Here is an 11067-nt window from a genome sequence, read left to right as displayed (position 1 = left end):
TACATGGGCCGTTTCAGCCTCACTGGGGCCGTTTCAGCCTCACTGGGGCCGTTTCAGCCTCACCGGGGCTGTTTCAGCCTCACTGGGGCTGTTTCAGCCTCACCGGGGCCGATTCAACCACACTGGGGCTGTCTCAACCTCACCGGGGCTGATTCAACCTCACCGGGGCCATTCCAGCCTCACCGGGGCTGTCTCAACCTCACAGGGGCCATCTCGACCTCACAGGGGCTGATTCAACCTCACCGGGGCCATTCCAGCCTCACTGGAGCCATTTTGACCTCACCGGGGCTGTCTCAACCTCACCGGGGCTGATTCAACCTCACCGGGGCCATCTCAGCCTCACAGGGGTATTCTCAGCCTCACATGGGTTGTTTCAGCCTCACCAGGGCTGTTTCAGCCTCACCGGGGCTGATTCAACCTCACTGGGGCCATCTCAGCCTCACAGGGGCTGTCCTTGCCTCATCAGCGTTGTCTCAGCCTCACAGGGTCTGTCCCAGCCTCACTGGGGCCACCTCAGCCTCACTGGGGCTGTCTCGACCTCACAGGGGCTGTTTCAACCTCACTGGGGCTGTTGCAACCTCACTGTGGCTGATTCAACCTCACCGGGGCTCTTTCAACCTCACTGGGGCCATTTTGACCTCACCGGGGCCGTCTCGACATCACCGAGGCTGTCTCGACCTCACCAGTGCCGTCTCAACTTCACTGGGGCCAATTCCACCTCACCGGGGCCGTCCCAGCCTCACCGGGGCTGTCTCAACCTCACAGGGGCCGTCTCGACCTCACAGGGGCCGTTTCACCTCACCAGGGCCGTTTCAGCCTCAATAGGGCCGTTTCAACCTCACCAGGGCCTTTTCAACCTCACCGGGGCCATTTTGACCTCACTGGGGCTGTCTCAACCTTATTGGGGCTGTCTTGACCTCACCGGTGCCGTCTCGACTTCACCGGGGCTGATTCAACCTCACCGGGGTCATCTCAGCCTCACCGGGGTCATGTCAGCCTCACTGGGGCCATCTCAGCCTCACCGGGGCCGTCTCAACCTCACAGGGGCTGTCTCAAACTAACAGGGGCCGTCTCAACCTCACCGGGGCCGTTTCAACCTCACCAGGGCCGATTCAACCTCACCGGGGTTGTCTCACCCTCACCGGGGCTGTTTCAACCTCACCGGGGCTGTCTCACCCTCACCGGGGCTGTCTCAACCTCACAGGTGCCGTCTCAGCCTCACTGGGGTCGTCTCAGCCTCACTGGGGCCGTTTCAGCCTCACCAGGGCCGTTTCAACCTCACCGGGGATGTTTCAACCTCACTGGGACTGTCTTAACCCCACTGGGGCCGTCCCCCCCCCCTTGGGGCCGTCACAGCCTCACTGGGCTGCCTCAGCCTCACCAGGGCCATCCCAGCCTCTCGGGGTCTGTCTCAGCCTCTCAGGAGCCATCCCAGCCCCACAGGGGCTGCCTCAGCCCTACTGGCGCCGCCTTGGCCTCACGGTGGCCATCTCAGCAACACAAAGTTTGGCATTCTGTCTTTTGTTGGGCGGCTCCTTGCTGGACAAAATCTCCAGGCATTCCTGGTGGCTGAATATCTGGTATGCTTGCTTAGATTTCGTTTTCTACCAAGTTCACAGACTGCCTGTCTGCCGCCTCCCAGCGTCCCATGTGAGACTGGATCTGGTGCACCTGTGTGTTTGCTAGTACAGTGGTTCCACGTTGCTGGCCCAACCGTGTCCGGGTCCGGCTTCCTCTGAACCTGATTCTGCTTCTTGAGTGTGTCCCTTATGTATGCGAGGAGTTGAAATCTGCATTCTGCTGGGCTGGGCTGCAAAAGCACCAGTGGTTCTCTTTGTGCCACTAGCACAGCTTGGGTGGGGATGTAATTTGAGTAGGGTGGGGTCCCCAGGAATCACCAGGGCGGAGCAAGAAGCAATGGCGTCTCTGCGACTCCTTGCCTCTCCGCGACTCCGTGTCTTGTGTCCTCGAGTGCCGGCAAGCAGCTCCGCGAGAAAGCCACTCTCGCTCTTTGGCCCGTTGCAAGGCCGTCCTGCTTCTCCCCGTAGGGGTCTGGGGCCTCAGAATCCCGCCCCAAACACACTCAGTGGATTTGAAAGTCTGCATTCCCTTCTGATTGAAAAAATCTGCGCATCCAGTTGCAGCCAGCCTGGCGCGCAATTCCGTACCTCCGTTCTTGGAGCCTCTGCACGACCTACTCAGTCTCAATGCTCTTCTTTCTTTCCTTCCAGTTGTAGAGCTTACACTGGGCCAGCTTTTCCATGGTTCTGAATGATAATTGTTTGTTTTATAGTTGGTAGTCTCAATGTTGTTGTGGGAGGCAACATGCACAGGTCTGTACCTTACGCCGCCATCTTGGTTCTCTAGAGCTACTGTTATTAAGACTACGTGGCATTCATTGGCAGAGGAATAGACATGCCAATCACTAGTACAAAATGGAGAATGAAGAAATAGACCCACACAAACATGGCCAACTGAGTGTTGACAAAGAAAGCTTTTGGAAAAGGAATATAGGCCAATAGGTAAAATTCTTTAGGGCCTAGGCTGGATGAAGAGTTCTTAAACATGAGTGAATTCACTAAAGGAAAAACAATGAATAAATTGCACTTCAAAATGAAAAGCCTTTTCCTGTAAAAAGACCCTGTTAAATGGATGAAAAGACAAGCTACAGACTGTCAGAAACGACTTGGAAACCACATTCCCAACTAATGAGTATTATCTAGAGCAGTGATGGCGAACCTCTGACACGTGTGTCAGAGGTGACATGTGAACTCATTTTTTTGGTTGATTTTTCTTTGTTAAATGGCATTTAAATATATAAAATAAATATAAAAAATATAAGTCTTTGTTTTACTATGGTTGCAAATACCAAAAAATTTCTATATGTGACACGGTACCAGAGTTAAGTTAGGGTTTTTCAAAATGCTCACAGGCCGAGCTCAAAAGGTTCACCATCACTGATCTAGAATGTACTATACAAAGAGCTCTCAAAACTCAACAGTGAACAATCAGAGAACAGGCAGGAGACATGAAGTGATCTCACCGATGAGCAGAACAGATGCAAACAAGCAGAGAAGATGCTCAGCATCAGGCCATTAAGAAAATGCAAACGAAGACCGTGACGAGAACCCCTGCACGCCTGTCAGAGACAGCGAGGAACAACGAGAACACCAACGCTGCGAGCGTGCAGAGAGCCTGGGCTTCACACTTTGCTGGTGGACATGGGAAGCTGTTCAGACACTCCGGAAAAGTTTGGCATTTTCTTAAGAAATGAAACACATACTTATTACATGACCTGGCATTTTTACTTGTGGGTATTTATTCCAGAGAAATAAAAACTTATGCTCACACAGAAACATGTACATGATTGTTCATTGCAGCTTTATTTGTAATAGTCAAAAACTAGAGTCAACCAAAACACGCCTGGCTCAGCGAAGCCAAGTGGGCATCCAACCACACAATCGAACACCGCTCAGTAATACCAAGGACCAGCTATTGGTGGATGCAACAGCTGGGAAGGATTCAATGGCATTGTGCTGAGCACAAAACTACTTTAAAAACATCACATGCTCTATGATTCTACATCTACACATTAATGAAAATGACACGATGATGTAAATGGAGAACAGATTAGTGGCTGCCAGGCCTAAAGGGAGGTGGGACGGGAGGGTGTGACTATGAAGGGCTTGCACCAGGGAGGTCTTTGTGAGGCTGGAATAGTTCTGTGGTCGTTTATATGAAGCTACACCTGTGATAAAATGACAAAGTTATACAAACATACTGTACCAATCTACAGTTCCTGGATTTAGATTGGTTTATAGCTATGCCAGGTGTCACCATTGAGGAAAACCGGGTGGAGGGTACCTGGGATCTCTATACTACTTTGCAACTTCCTGTGAATTTTCCATTTTAAAAAAATTAAAAGGAAAGGAGAAATGGCAAAATAAATACTTCTTCAGAAAAACATTGCAGTAGAGTGCATGGACCTCCTCACACACCTCCAGGGCCCTCAACCCCTAGCTGAGAATCGCAGAGGTGGTGTGGGGAGGGGCTGGCTAAGTCCCATGAGGTGCAGCTGCTCCTAGTTGAGGTTCGGATGAGGTCAGCATTGCTTGGGGCAGAGGAGGCCCCCAGTCATAAAACAACGTTCCTAGCTTCCTCCCACCCGCTCTCTTTCTCCCAGCATCTGAGCACATTAGGCATCAGCCGCTGTTGGGCACTGAGGTGTGGAGACGAACGAGGTGGGCCTGCTCCTTCGAGGGATAGATAATAACGTGGAGTAAGTGCTGTGGGTCTCAGAGCAAAGTCGCTGGCCCAGTGGCGAGCCGGGGAGGCTTCCTGGGTGGAGGACTCTTGGGCCAGAACCAGTTAGGAAAGAAGGTGATGCTGGTCAGGCAGAGGGAACAGCTCTCTCCAAGGCCTGGAGTTGAGGGTCAGCAGAGAGGGCTGGTTGAGCCTGGGAGTGTGGGAGAGGAAGGTGCAGAGGCAGATAGGAGCCAGGCCACCAGGTGGCTGCATTTTAACCTAAGGCATGTGGGATTTATTCTCAAACCTGGGAGGCAGTGAAAGGTAGGAGCAGGCATGGTCAGAAAGACCATGAAGAGGGCATCCAGGGGATGGGCCAGGATCCAACCAGCCAGCAAAGCAGATGAAATGGGGGCCTGGAGGCAGCATGGGGAAGGGACCAGAGCAGCGGTTCTCAACCTGTGGGTCGCGACCCCTTTGGGGGTCGAACAACCCTTTCACAGGGGTCACCTAAGACCATCGGAAAACACATATATAATTACATATTGTTTTTGTGATTAATCACTAGGCTTTAATTATGTTCAATTTGTAACAATGAAAACACATCCTGCATATCAGATATTTACATGATGATTCATAACAATAGCAAAATTACAGTTATGAAGTAGCAACAAAAATAATTTTAAGGTTGTGGGTCATCACAACATGAGGAACTGTATTAAAGGGTCGCGGCATTAGGAAGGTTGAGAACCACTGGTCCAGAGGGAAGCAGTCTTGGGAGCAGAATTAACCAGGGCTGTGTCGACACAACACAGCTACAGTGGTTGCAGGGACCAGGCCAGGCCCCCCCAGGAATGACCGGAACACACTTCTTTCCGGCTGCCAAACTGTCCCCCTCTGGCCCTTTGGCAGGAGGGCACAGCCCTAGCTACAGCACAGCACCCTGTCAGTGGCTGGGCCAGGACCCTGCTCAGGCTTGGAACACCTTGTTTCTGCAGATGGCGCATGAGGGTCGGGTGTTCCAATGGGTCTATCAGACTGTTCCTGGGAAGACCTCCCCGCCCACCAGGGAGCTGCCGCTGCAGACAGTCAGGCCTAGGTCCCACAGCTGGAGGCAGGGGCAGTTGCTGTCCTCCAAAGGTGTCCACATTTGTGTCTCTAATTCAAAACCAGTGAAGAACGGTCGTCCCTGCTCAGGTTTCCTCCCACCCGAGGGATCAGGGCCGAGGAGCGCTTTGCTCTGTTACAGATGACCCTTCACTGTGTGTCACTTACAGATGGTGCCGTCTCCTTCCAGACAGAGGACCCCTGCCACGGCGCCTGCTGCCTTCTCTCCGGGGCGCCCAGTGTCCGGGCCCAGGCGCAGTGCCCAGGGGATGCTGACGGGGGCTTTCGCTGTCTGGGAGGAGATTCACTCGCAGTGGCCGTGGCTCTGGCTGGCTCGCCGCACCTGGGCCTTGCTGGATGGTACAAAACCCCGCCCTCTTTATGTCTGCAGAAACCGTTTATGTAACTGAACTATATATTGTGATATGCACAGGTGGGATTGGCACGCTAACCATGGCTTCTCCCCTCGGCATTTCTGTGACCCTTACCCTGCTGCTCAAACACACCAGCTCCCTCCTCTCACTGCCTCAAGAAATGGACTTTTCATTTGGGAAAGCCTGGGTCTGTTCATTAAGCCAGTCCCTGATGGGTTAGTCTAGAGCAGTGGTTGGCAAACTGCGGCTCGCCCACATGCGGCTCTTCGGCCCCTTGAGTGTGGCTCTTCCACAAAATACCGACTTCTGTGCATGGGCCACGAAGTTTCAATCATGCGCGCCCGTACGTGGTATTTTGTGGAAGAGCCACACTCAAAGGGCCAAAGAGCCGCATGTGGCTCGCGAGCCGCAGTTTGTTGACCACTGGTCTAGAGCAAGTCTTCCTCTGTCAGATCAGAAAGCTATTATTACGTGGGATTTGGAGCATCAGAAAAGTGGAGAAGTAGACGCTTCCCTGCTGCTGGGACCACTCCCAGGAGCAGGGAGAAGGAGAAGATCACAGCCGGTTTGAGAGAACCTAAGAGCAGAGTGTGCAGTCCTGCAGGGGCAGGAGAACTGCCCTCCTGTGTGCTGGGCAAGGTCACACCTGGGCCCAACATGGTCCCTGTGTCTGCCCGCTGGCCTGAGAGGCCACCAAAGCTGGGTGTCCCGAAACCCAGTCGTGAAGGAGGTTTCTCTCCTGCCCTGGAACAGATCTGTGGTGTGACTGCATGGTGACGCACGGACCCCAGGCTGGGGAGAGAAGGGGACGAGCTCACTGTGGTGGGTGGAAGTGGCCGGGGCCGGATGAGGGCCAGAGCCTCTAGGGCTAGAGAAAGGGGAGCAGAGGGCACGGTGACTGGACGGTGAAACAGGGTTTGAGGGGTAAGAGTAAAGGAAGTCCATTGTTTCTTCACAGCCAGACTATAGACTGAGAGCTCCCCAACTACCTGTGAGTGCACACATTTGCACTCATTTTTTATTTAAGGAAGCATTGTTGCTTTGGGGGCAGGAGCCATTGAATTGGGCATTGTCAGATGTTTACTTAGAATGAACAAAAGCTAGTATTATGTTCTATGTCCTACTCTGCAAAATATAAAATGCAAGAAACATGATTTCATTGCAAGAGTGATGCTGGCACCTGCACTCTGTGAATGTGTGTCTGTCTCCTGCTGCACCGCTGCCCAGAGGCCACAGCCAGAGCAGCCCTGTGCTCAGTGCTCCGCCAGCGCCCAGGCCCAGGAACCAGGCTGGGCAGTAGAAGCTGACTTTGGAAGTAATAATGGTCATTAGGAACTAAGTGCATTAAGCATGGCAATGACTTATAAAACTACAACAACACACCCATGCTCACCATCAAATATTTACAGAGCAGGCGGCGGGGACACAGAGGAGGGCCGCTTAGCCCTGTCTGAGTGAGAGAGGTTGAAGAAGTCTCTCTGGACGCGGTGACATGAGAGTGGATCTGAAGGACGAGAAGGGGTTGCCGGGTCCAGGTAAAGAAATGAGGGAAGCAGAGTCAGGTATGTGTGTGTATGTCTTTAGGAAGGACACAGTAAAAGCCCCAGCATGCATCAGGAACCTGTCTGGGTTGGGCAGCTGCTCTTATTCCAGGGTGTTATTTGCAGCCATAAGGATGTTCAGGGGGTGAAACACACAGGTGGGCCCACAATTAGACTTCAAGTACAGATGATGAACTTGAGTAGAATTTGTAGGAGGAAAAGATAGAAAAAGAAAAAAGTTCATCATGAGGAAAGGAGAAGGAATCTGTTATCTTATATAATAAAAGCCTAGGTGGCGTCACGTGCAATGTCATCACAAGATGGCTGCCACAAGATGGCCAGCAGGGGAGGGCAGTTGGGGAGGATCAGGCCAGCAGGGGAGCAGTTAGGCATCAATCAGGCTGCAGGGAAGCAGTTAGGGGGCAATCAGGCTGGCAGGCAGGTGAGTGGTTAAGAGCCAGCAGTCCACGATTGTGAGAGGGATGTCCGACTGCCGGTTTGGGCCCAATGGGATCGGCCCTAAACCGGCAGTCGGACATCCCCCAAGGAGTCCCAGATTGGAGAGGGTGCAGGCCGGGCTCAGGGACACCCCCCATGTACAAATTTCGTGCACCAGGCCTCTAGTAAATTATAAGTGGCTCCTCTAGTAAATTATATAAGCAGAGTTCCAGTGGCTCCACATCCTCACCAGCATTTGGTGTTGTCACTCTTTTTAATTTTAGCCCTTTGGGGGAAGTGTGTAATGCTAGCTCATTGTGAGGTTAGTTTGCATTTCCCTAAAGACTAGTGAGTTTAGCATTTTCTCATGTGCTACGGCCATGTTCTTCAGTAATTCTTCAAACCATTTGGCTATTTTTTAAAGTGGATTGTTGGCCTTCTTATTACAACAATTATGTATTCTAGATACAAGTCTTTTGTTAGTTATAAGTATCATGAGTACTTTTTGTCTAAGTGAATTAGTCTTCATTTTCATAACCATATCTTTGGAAGAGCAGACTTAAAATTTTTAAGTAGTTCTACTTATCAACATTTAATGGTATCTCAATGTTCAATATAGATATATCAAAATTTAGAAATTAACTTATTTAACCAACTCTTGCTTGGACCTCTGGGCTGTGTCCAGCTTTTTAGTATTTTATTTGTTTTAAAGAATATCATTGTACTTATCTTTACCATCAATATTCTGAACTCTATATCAGATAAAGTTCTTATCTCCATTTCATTTATCTCTTCTTCTGGAGAATTCTCTAGTTCTTTCATTTGGGGTTGTTTGTCTCCTCATTTTGACTGCCTGTTTGGGTTTGTGACTCTGTATTAGGTGGATCTGCTATGCCTGTCAATCTCTAGTGCAGGACAGTGTCAAATACTGTTTCTGACTAATTAGATCAGGCAAAGACTCAAATCCTCCAGAGACTGCTTCTGTCTACAGACTGATAGCATTGCCTCTTGAATTGCCCCCAGGCAATCTTCCACAGGTGTGGTGAGAGTTTTTTCCTACAGGGTGGGGCAATGCTTCTGCTTGGAGGCAAATTGTTATTCTCAGTCTCTTAATGGGCCTCTGCCCCTCCAGTCTCTATGCATTCTCCACTTTCTGTCCTCAGTTATAAGGGTTCCCTCCAGTGAGTCTTCTGCTGATTATTCAAGAAGTTTTTCTGTATTTTAGTTATAATTCCAGTTTGGTCCTGGGAACATGTCTGTGTAGCATCCACTTACTCTGCTGCTATTTTTAATCCCTGGTTACTTTTAAATTATGTTGATGGCAATCTTTTCTTTTTTAATATATTTTATTGATATTTTAGAGAGGAAGGGAGAGGGATAGAGAGTTAGAAACATCGATGAGAGAGAAACATCGATCAGCTGCCTCCTGCACACCCCCGACTGGGGATTTGCCCGCAACCAAGGTACATGCCCTTGACCAGAATCGAACCTAGTACCCTTCAGTCCACAGGCCGATGTTCTAGCCACTGAGTCAAACCAGTTAGGGCGATGGCAATCTTTTTTGAGGCAACTTGAATAAGGGCACCCCTAGCCGGTTTGGCTCAGTGGATAGAGCGTTAGCCTGTGGACCAAAGGGTCCTAGGTTTGATTCCAGCCAAGGACACATACCTTGGTTACAGACTCCTCCACAGCCTGGGCCCTGGTGAGGGCATGTGTAGGAGGCAACCAATCGATGTGTTTCTCTCACATCGATATTTCTCTCTGGGAATATTGTTATAGTTAAAACTGTGTTCTAAGGATTGTATAAGATGAATTTCAGGAGGCCAGTGTGTGTAAGTCTTATGGCATGGCTCTCCTAATGGGTGCCAATGTAGCCCAGTTTCAAGGAACCAGCCACTCCCTTAGAATTCCCATTGAAGGTTAATTTGTTTATAAATAAATAACACTTTAGAAATGCTTAAAACATACATGTGAAATCTTGTCGCTGCACTTTGTTTAGTAAACCATTTTTTTATAGAGAAATATAATTATAGTAAATTTCCAGCAAGCAATTCCAGAAGCTGGACCCTTACTTCTAAAGGAACTCGCAGTGACTTATTGAAGGAATGCTGAGCAAAGTTTGCTTTTCTGCAACTCTGTTTACCTATCTGTGAAGCTGGCAAAGGCCTCACCAGCAAAGAGGCCACAACTCAGATTAACTAAGAGACACTGTTCCTGACCTTCAGAAAAGGATGTCATAACTATCATTTACTCAGGCTACTGCACCCTGGGCCAGGGAGAGCCTTGCCTGAGATTACTGCTCCATTTAAAAGGAGCAGGCAGTGGTGGGCCCAGGTCACATGACTCACACCAACAGAGCCAGAGACTTCTGGTCTGCTACCTTTCAGCCGTACCACAGAGCACACAGGTCACCACAAGTTTAAAGACATGCAGAAGAATACATGTCATCTAAATTTTTTTTTTTTTTTTTTGCTCTTGGAAAAAATTTCATTTGCTGGTGGCAAAAGGAAGTACTGATTTTTGCTGGAAGTCTTGGAAATGTCCTGGAGCTATTTGGTGGCCCTTTGACTGGCCAGGCCACTCCTGGAGAGCAGGGCTGAACTGGATGGAGACTGGAATTTAACATCTGGGTCAGTAGGTTTGGAAGCCAGGAGGCGAAGCCCGAGACATGTCTCCTTTCAGAAGGTCCTCTGGAGTGCTACCCTCCCATCTCTGCAAGGATCCCGGAAAGGATGGCTGGACAGGCCTGGAGAATGGACAGGTGCAACGGTCAGCACCCGCTTGACCACAGACTGTGAACTGCGTGGCCTTAGCCCCCTTCCCCTCCTTTACTCCTAGCTCCTCCCCCGACCTAGGAGCTCAGACATCCCGATTTGCTCAGGACAGTTCCAGTTTATGCCTGCTGGCCGGGTGCAACTACATATTTTTACCCCCTTGCATTCAAACTTGTCCAAGCTGAGCATTCTATATTAACTCAGATGGACCAGGTGGAGGCACTCAAGAGGAACTCTAACTCAAACCTCCACTAGGGTTGTCTTTGAGAAGGACAATTTATGATAATTTTTATTAGTCTTGACCCTTTAGATTGCAAGTGACCTCAAATTGGCTTTAGCAAGAAAAAAATGTATTCGTCTGTATAGCTGGACAGTCGGAGGTGGGGACCGGGCAGGATACAGGTGTGACTGGAACAAGTTCTCATTACTGTTGTCTGTCTCTCTGTCTCTTTTTCTCTCTGTGCTCCCAACCCGCTGACTTCATCTTCTGGCAGGATCTTTACCACGGAGGGCTAGCTGGCCTCTGACCACTCTAGACTCCCATCCTCCCATCTCAGCAACTCGAGCTGAAAGAGGCACTTCTGTGTC

Source organism: Myotis daubentonii, chromosome 7, assembly GCF_963259705.1.
Source record: "Myotis daubentonii chromosome 7, mMyoDau2.1, whole genome shotgun sequence".
Classification (NCBI taxonomy): domain Eukaryota; kingdom Metazoa; phylum Chordata; class Mammalia; order Chiroptera; family Vespertilionidae; genus Myotis; species Myotis daubentonii.
The sequence above is the reverse complement of the archived record's forward strand: the minus strand, read 5'-3'. Positions refer to the sequence as shown.